Genomic DNA, 9,747 nt, shown 5'->3' on the forward strand with positions numbered 1-9,747 from the left:
CCAAACAACTAGAAAAATAATGCCTCAAGTCAAATGCATGAGTGCCAGTGCCAACGAAAGGTCAGGTTGAGACATTCTTTAAGCTCAAAATAAATTGGACAAATGGAAGTAAGTGATGCCATGAGTCACCAACAATAAAATCAATAAAAAGGATGAAAATGAATAGAAGGGTGAAATATTTCATTGGAAAAACAACTGACCTGGAAAATAGATTGAAGAAAGAAACTTAAGAATTCTTGAAGTACCTGAAAGCTATGTTCAAAAAAAGAAAGCTGACATCATCTTTCTGCCCTGATATCTTAGAATCAGATGCTAAGATAGAAACTGAAAGAATTTACCAATCACAACCTGAAAAAGATAACAAAATCAAAACACCCAGGAATATTATAACCAAATTCCAGAGCTCGAAGGTTAAAAAATAAAATACTTAAAGCAGACAGAAATAAATCATTACAATATTGAAAAATCACAGTTAGTAACCAACAGGATGATTTCAGAGGCCTGTAGAGATTTACATGAACTGATGCTAAGTGAAATCAGTAGAACCAGGAGATCATTATACATGGCAACAACAAGACTATACAGTGATTAATTCTGAAGGATATGGGTCTTTTTAACAATGAGATGATTCAAACCAATTCCAATTGCTCAGTAAAGAGCCATCTAAACCCAGAAAGAAGACTGTGGGAACTGACTGTGGTTCACAATATAGCATTTTCACTTTTTTTTTTTTTTGTTGTTGTTTGCTTGCATTTTATTTTGTTTTACTTTTTCTCTTGTGTGGCATGAAAATTGAATAAATATATGTATGCACATATTGGATTTAACATATATTTCTACCATATTTACATATATTGGACTACCTGCCATCTAGAGGAGAGCATGGGGGAAGGAAAGATTTTGCAGGGCAAATATTGAAGAATTATCCACCCATGTGTTTTGAAAAATAAAAGCTTTAATAAAAAAAAAAAAAAAAGAAAAAAAAAGTCACAGTTAAGATCACATTCAATATTGCCACATCAGAATCATACAAGATTTAGCAGTTGCCACAAAAATTGGGCAGAGGGCTTCAAGTATGATATTCCAGAAAGCAAAAGAGCTGAGAATAGAACTAAGAATATCCTATTCAACAAACCTGAATATTCAAGATTTTAAAAAATCATTAATGAAATAGAGGAATTTTAAGCATTCCTGATAAAAAGACCAAAGGTGAAGAGATAATTGGATTTTCAAATAAAAGATTCAAGAGAAATACAAAAAAGCTAAACATGGAAGAAAAAAAAACATAACTCCATAAAAACTTACAAAGTTACATTGTTTTACATGTCTTTATGAGAAAGTGCACACAATTCTGAGAAATTTATCATTGTTAGGGTAATTAGAAGGACTCTATAGATAGAAGGAATGGAGTTGATTGTGTTACAATCATCTTACAGTGATGCAATAACAATGATAGGCCAGAAATCAGGATTCCCTGGGTGGAGGGAAAAGGAAGAAGAATAATGAAAACAAAATTTTTTTTGGTAATATAAAAGAGAAAACTTTTATATTAGAAAGGGAAATAGTAGAAAGGGGCAAACAATGTTTGAAACTCACTGTCATTCAAAGGGGGAATAAACACACCCATGTATATGTATATGTATGCATGTAAATTATGTATATAGGTATATGTATACTTATACATGTACACACAAAGTTAATTAGTTATAGAACTTTATCTTCTCCAACAGGGAAGTAAAAGGGAAGGGGATTAGAGAAAAGTGGGTGATGATTAGATAGAGGACAAATAAAGGAATATAGTGGAGGGACATAATAAAAAAGAGAGAAGGGAAACATTAGAAAATAGGATGATAGAAAATGCATAGTTAATAATTATGTGTCAGAATGTAAATGGAAATATTTCATTCATAAAAGGGAAAGAAAACCCAGAATGGATTAGTAGATAAAATTCAACAATAGGCTGTTTATAAGAGCAATACGCTTAAATCAGAGAAACATATATAGAGTTAAAATAGGGAGTTGGAAGAGAATCAATTATGTTTCAGCTGAAGTAAAAATGGTAGAGATAGCAAACATGATCTCTGGAAAAGCAAAAGCCAAAAAAAAAAAAAAAAACCCAACAATCCTTAATTGGATAAACAGTGAGAATATCTTGTGAAAAAAGCATCATAGACAAATTTCAAATTTCTTCTCTCAGAACAAGATCAATAAGAAAAAAGTTAAGGGGATGAATAGAGTCTTACAAAGTTAGTTATAATAGACTTCTGGAAATAATTCAATGGAAATAAAATTAAGTGCAGCATTTTCTAAGCTGTTTATGAAACATTCACAAAAATGACCATGTATTGAGCACGAAAATTTCACAAATGTAAAAAAGTGTCAATATTAAATATACCCTTTTTAGACAACATTGCAACAAAAATTACACCCAATAAAGTGAACTGGAAATAGAGATTGAAAATTCATTGAAAAACACTTTAATCCTAAAAAATGAGTAATTTAAAGAATGTCAAGGAAATAATTTTCTTTAAATATTAAGAATTTTTTTAAAAAAGGTTATTAATAGATTTTTTTTCCTGAGAAATTGGGGTTAAGTGACTTGCCCAGAGTCACTCAACTAGGAAGTGTTAAGTGTCTAAACCCAAATTTGAACTCAGGTCCTCCTGACTTCAGGGCTGGTGCTCAATATATCCACTGTGCTACCTACTTGCCCCATTGATAGAATTATTAGTAGAGCTAGAAAAAGAATAACAAAATTAATCTGGAAAAATAGTCAAGAATATCCAACAAATCAATTAAAAATATGAAATCAGGCAACCTTGAAGTATCAGATTTCAAACTAAATTATAAAATGGTAATTATACAAATTATACAAATATTCTTCTACTGCTACTGCTAAGAAATACATTAGGAAATAAAATTGATTAGGTACAGTAATAAATTATCATAGTAATTGATGGATACAAAGGTTAAAGCTTGAGGAAATAAGAATTTACTATTTGACTAAAAAATGCTTAGGATTTTGGAAATAAGTTTGACAGAAACTAGGAATAGAACAATATTTTACACTATATACCAAGATAAAGTCTAAATGGACACATGATTTAGATCTAAAAGGTAATATCATGAGTAAATTATGGGAATATAGAAAACTTTCCTGTCAGATATGTAGATAAGGAAAGAGTTTTTGACCAAACAAGAAATAGAGAGCATCATGTGATAGGAAATGGATAATTATGATTACATGAAATCATAAAAAATTTTTGTCCAGACAAAACCGATTCTATCAAAATTAGAATGAAAGAATCAAACCAGAAAATATTTTTATAATAAATTTCTATAATAAAGTTCTTATTTCTCAATTATATTTTAGAGAGTCATTCCTTTCCCCCATAAATTTAGGGGGGAAAATGAATCATTTTCTAATTAAAAATACTTATCAGATATGGACAGACAGTATTCAGATGGGGAAAAAAAATCTATCAATAGACATAAAACTTCTAAACCAGTTGATTTGAAGAATGCAAATTAAAACATCTCTGAGATATCGTCTCATTTCTATTAGACTGATTATATTTTTTGCTGAATATGGAGACTTTAGTGATGGTACATAATACAGAACTCTAGGCTTTTCCCCTTACTGCAGAGGTGGTTTTGGGACAAGGATGTGAATGGCGTATGGAATCCTCAGTATAGGAACATAGATTAGGGATGTGGGCTTCCCAGTGATGAACTCCTTTTTTATGGCTGGAGTTGAAGGTTCATGGCTTCCCATTTTACTCCTTGGATGCCATGTAGACCATGAGGTCCCCCACACAGCGGAAATAATAATATTTATTCTCATACCAAGAAATGAGCTTGAGAAAATGGTCGTTGAAGGAAATTTCAGTGCCAAGATCACAGGTAGAATTGTGGGTATTGCTGTTAAAGTAACAGAATACAACCTGGTCCTCTGTGTGATCCAAGATGTTCTTCAAGGGTCCATTTGCTGCTTGATTCACCACTTTCTTGATATTTTCATGTTTGGCAGGTTTCTCCAGGCAGCAGGCTAGATCCACAATGGGTACACTGGGTATAGGAACATAGAAAGCCTTACCTATGAGCTTTCCATTTAGCTCAGGAAAGCCTTGCCATACCTTATCAGTATAAGTGGAGATGCTGTTTTGGGCAGTACTATGTCCATCATGCAACAGCTTGCCAGAAGGATCATCCATTGTCTTCTGGCATGAATTGTACTCATGGGTCCTTCCAAAATTCCAAAGTTGCCATGAATGCCCTTGGCTAAGGGGGCCAAGCAGTTTTTAGGGCAGGAGGTATTGCTGCTTTCTTAAGAGAATTATCATATTTATTATGGTTCATTCCCATTAGGAACATTGGGGTATCAGCAGAAGGGGCAGCGATTATTACCCACTTAACTTCACCCTTCAAGTGAGCTCCAGCCCTTTTCAGGGTAGTAAAGACATCAGTGGACTCTACAACATACTCATCCAGGATCTCCCCATTTAATATTAATCCCACTCCTGGAAGATGGTAATGGCTTTCCCATTGATCACTAGCTTTTCATTCTCAGCCTTGACAGTGCCCGTGAACTTGCCAAGGGTAAAATCATATGGAAACATATAAAACATGTAGTTGAGGTGAATGAAAGGGTCATTGATGGCCACAATGTCTTCTCCACTTGAGTAGAATGCAGTCTGGTCACCAGGCACCCAACACAATCAAATCCATTGACTGATCTTCACCATCTTGTTTCAGGGATGTTATTAAAGCAGTGGATCCTGGCACCAAGCTTGAAGAAGAGCTGAGAGACTATCAAATTAATTATATATGACAGGAAACACAAAGGAAAAATAATGAAGGGGGTGTGGAAAAAATAGGTACAATAATATAACCTGTTGGCATACTCTTGAACTGTTCCAATCATTCTGAATAACTATTTAGAACTAAGACACAAAAAGATAAAATAAAATGGAAAAGACTTATTAATACAAAAAACATGGGCAAGTCACCTAATCCAGATTATCTCAAAAAAAAAAAAAAAAAAAAAAAAAAAAAAAGGAAGAAAGAATGAAGAGAGGGATATGTTATGCACATATTCTTGTAATCCATGCAGAGGGTACATGATACAGTAGATTTAAATCTGACTTGAGATTTGGAAGACTTAGATTCAAATTTCTCATCTGGTACATACTGGATTATCCTACACAAATTCTTTAATCTCTCAGTACTTCAGGCCATTCTCTAAAAAAATTACCAAAAAAAAAAAAAAAATGCATGAGGAAAGGCTTTCTTTTGTCAGGAATTCTCTATAAAAATACTTTTTCAGTCCTTATCTGTATGTTGTCTCTGAGGGCATTTAACAAGATGCTCTAATAATAACAAATATATATTCAATATTTGTAATATGAACAAATTGAATAACCAAATGCTTCAATAGGGATTTTTTTTGACCAAACAATGAACATTAAAGCACCTTTAAGTTGAAATTCTTCATAATGAATCCATGATAAAGATAAGTGAATGAATGAAAAGAATGAATAATGCATTAAGTGCTGGTGATACAAATAGAAAGGAACTTATTTCTGATAGGATAGATAACACATCAGAAAGATTTCATCTGCAAGTCAGGAAAAAAAAAAAAGCCACCTTGTCTTTAAGCATATAATGCTAATGTCAGTGGTAATATTTTTTGGTGTCATTTCCAATGACAAAATCATATTGAACTTTTTTCATCCTGGGGTGGAAGTATCACTATTCCAAATATTTTCAGCTTCAGGGCCTGAACTGTCTCCAATAGGGTTCAAAGGGAGATAGTGGTCAAGGTGTTAATGGTGATTTAATCTGCCTTTCTCCTTTCTCTCAGTAGAGAAAGTTTCTGGCTCCGGATAGGTTGATTTGTTAGACCTGTGAAGAAGCAGTTCATTGGTAGTTGTGGGGATGACTGGTGCCTTCTTCACAAAATGTATATTTGTAGGTAATAGTTCTGATCTCTGGGCTGGAATACATGTATACATACACACATACACACATATACATACATATACATATATATATATATATATATACATATACATATATATATATATATATATGTATACACTAACATTGTAACAATGAACAAGTCTCTCAAAGACCTCAGGAATTTCTAGAAAACTAAGGCAAATCAGATTCTTTATCTGAATTTCTGGGGAAGGATCCCATAAAGGGTCCAGCCAGATAAAATCATGGCTCTGGATTAAAACTAAGCAAAAATACAGAACAATATCTTCCATTTATCGGTCCATATTACTGAAATTACCTTGGCATCTCTGTTCATGTAGCACATTTAAATCTTTAACAATATTTCCTAATTATTTAATAAAATTTTGACTTTCCTTTATTATTCTAAATTCAGTAAGACCTCCCTCCTGGAAGTATCCAGAACTTCATTTGCTTTGCTTTTCCATCTATTCACATTGTATCAAATTATAATGGTGAACCCTGTTTAAAAAATAAAGTAATTTTATTTTTAAAAATATTATATCATTTAAAACTATTATGCATATACTTATTATATATTATACAAAATATTATTCATATAATTACACATGTGATAAATTATTAATATCAAATACATAATTTTAGTGATTCATTCATCCTGGCAGCCTGAAATCTCTCTAGCTTTAATATTCTATTTTATAATATAATTAAATCAAAGATTTAGTGCCATTTTGAAAAAAAAATGTCATTTCAACTCACATAATTGAGACATGTATCATTTTTATTGGTATAGCAGTCTATGCTCTAAAACAACTGACTGTTGTTGAACTTAGAAATTCCATTTTGGAAGTGTAAAAAGAGTCAGATTTGCTTCCAATTCCACATGTGTTAGAACATTGTGATAATTTCAAACATATGGTGTAGTTCTTCAATGTGTTGTTGTCATTTGAAGATTGAAGTAAATCCTAGCAACTTCCATCTTTCACCATATGACCATTTCAACAGCAGGACTTTCTGAAAATATATAAAGTGGGGCACAGAAAAGGAACACATTCAGAGTTACTTAAGTAAGAACTTGTCAGATAAAAGAGAATGACGTATTAAATGAGCCTTCAAGCTTGAATCTATGGAAACTAAAGTACACAACATAATAAGAAAGATTCCTATTATATTTTTCTAAGTAAGCTGCTCTTTTAGAACTTGCTTATGGGTAAGAGGAATTTCTTTATCAGTGACAAATAGGGATTTCTATTTACTAGCTTATGTACAGGAATAAATAAATTCCAGCTTACACATCATTCCCACTAGTTTCATGTCTTTAATGGTCACCAACATCTCAACTTGTATATCCTGTCATTACTTTATGTTCTATGGCCCAGTTCTCCCTTTCCTTCTTTCTATGATACAACATTGTTGAGAAAATTTTCTATTATTTATTTGCTCTATATAGAAGTGTTCCTTTAAGCCCACAAAATATTGGTGATAGTTTCCATAAATAAGTCTATTTTAAATAATTGTGCCAACTATAGCAATTGCCTTGGATTTTGTGACGCTTTATCATTCTTCTGATTAAAATTGTGTTTACGATTCTGTAAACCCCCTAGATCATTTTCAGAGCAATTTCTAACAATGTCACTTCCCCATTATTATTGCTAAGTTAATTTTTCTATCTTAGCATGATGCCTGGCATATTTTTTTTTTTTTACTATTGAATTTCATCTTGTTACAATCAACCCAGGATTCTAGTCAGCTAAGATAAATAAGATCCTAATTGTGTCATCTTCCATATTAACTTTTCTTCTGAGTTTTGTGTCATCCTTAAATCTGATGAGCATACTGTTTTATGCCACTAACCAAGTAACTGATTAAAAAATATGAAATAGCATAAGACCAAAGAGTATTCCTTTGTAGATCTCCTACTACCCTAATGATGAGGTGGTCTAATTTTCAGGGCTCCTAGTATAAGAACCAAAAATATGATGAGGTTTTGGGGTTCCCTTTTATAGGAAACCAAATGATGAAGTCTAGATTTAAGAAACCAAAATGAGATTAGGGTTTCTGGTACTCAGGGAGTCAAATGATAAGGTCTAGTGGCAGATTCGGGGTTCAGGGAACCTATACCCCTTGGGATTCTGCACAAAGGTAGGGAGTTTTGGGGAACCCTCTTTTGGTGGAACAGAGATTCTATGTAAAGGAATTTACAAACCTGAAAACCTAGTTTGATAAAAGAGGCTTATTATATGGTTTGGGAAGTAAGGTTAGAAATCCTGACAGAGAGGCATAAAAACTCATTAGGGAAATAGGTGAGGATAAAGAGAGGATAGCACCGGAAGAGAATATTATTCCACTGGGCAGAGGCCCTTGGCATAGCAAGCATGGCATAGCTGGCATGTTCAGAACTTCTGAAAAGAGAGGATTTTAGATTGGCTCTTTTATAATCCGAGCTTTGGCTACAAGCTGAAGGGGTTCGTGGGTGGAGTCCCAAGTTGGCTCATTTACAAGCTGGGTTTCAGCTTGAGCTGGAATTTGAATAGAATTGAATGAGTTTCTTTAATTTAATAGGGTTGGAATTGTTTTGCTCAGGACTGAATCACCTAGATAAAAGAATGAAACTGTTTGTCCCCTGGGGTGGGGTCACTCACTGAGGCAGAGTTGAAGTGTATTTTCTCCTTCAAGGAGTTTTAGAGTTTCAGGGTCCCTTCTTCATTAACATTGAATGAATAATAATGTCTTTAAATATGCTCTGTATGCATTTAATTTCATTCATTTCTAGTCTACATTTCTCCATCCTCCTCTGAAAAATACCATCAAATATTTTAACAAAAGTAAACATTTAGTTAAATAGTAAACACCTTTCTTCTTTTCTATTACCTTAATAATATTATCAAAAATGTAATAAGATTCATCTGTCTGGACCACTTTTTTTTTTTAAATGAAGCCCTAATGAGTCAGTAACAAATGCATTCCTTTACAGATATTTCCTAACCATATCTTTAAAGATTTATTTTTGTAATTTCCCACAAATTTGAAGTCAAGTCCACTGGAATAGAGACATTTATTTTCCACTTAAAAATTGGGAACAATATTTGCCCTTTTTGAATTTTGTTTAATTCTTGCTCTACGCTGGAACAACTTGGTTTTCCATAATATTTCAAATATCAATGACATTATGCCTTTGCAAAAAATGAACTGTAAATTCTTTTCTGTAATCCACAACATAGTTTTACTGAACTAGGTGACTTGAATGAATTAAGCATGGCTATGTTGTATTTTACTTATCTTGACTAGCAACCCATTATTATGTTTTTGTTGAATCATTTCCAAAGTGAAAGTAATTCTCCTTGGGCAAAGGGAGTTAAAATAGAGAATTTGTGCTTTTTTCCCCCCCTATTATCAGTTATTCTCTTGCCCAACCTAAATAAACCTGTCTCTGTCTTGGTCTCTCAGTCTCTCTCTTCCTTCTGAATCACTTCCTCTTTCTCTCTCTTCCCCCTTCCTCTTTCCCTTTCTTTCCTTTCTGTCTTTTCTCTGTGTCCTTACTCTCTGTGTCTGTGTCTGTTTCTTTGTCTCATCTCTCTCTCTCTCTGTATTTGTCTTTTTTGTCTCTGTCTCTGTCTTTCTGTCTCTGTGTGTCTATCTCTCTCTCTCTGTATGTCTCTGTGTAACTCTCTCTTTTTTCTTCTGTAGAATTAAATTCAAAATAAAACTTCCCCTCATCATTTCTATCTCTGCCTTTTGAAGGATGAAATTGTCACTTAATATTAACCC

At 33.0% G+C, this 9,747-nt stretch overlaps 1 pseudogene; it reads right to left on the minus strand.

Annotated features, from left to right (window-relative positions):
* Window positions 1-3,776: 3,776 nt before the first annotated feature.
* Window positions 3,777-6,968, minus strand: LOC141555085 (glyceraldehyde-3-phosphate dehydrogenase-like; annotated as a pseudogene).
* Window positions 6,969-9,747: the final 2,779 nt, after the last annotated feature.

Source organism: Sminthopsis crassicaudata, chromosome 1, assembly GCF_048593235.1.
Source record: "Sminthopsis crassicaudata isolate SCR6 chromosome 1, ASM4859323v1, whole genome shotgun sequence".
NCBI lineage: Eukaryota > Metazoa > Chordata > Mammalia > Dasyuromorphia > Dasyuridae > Sminthopsis > Sminthopsis crassicaudata.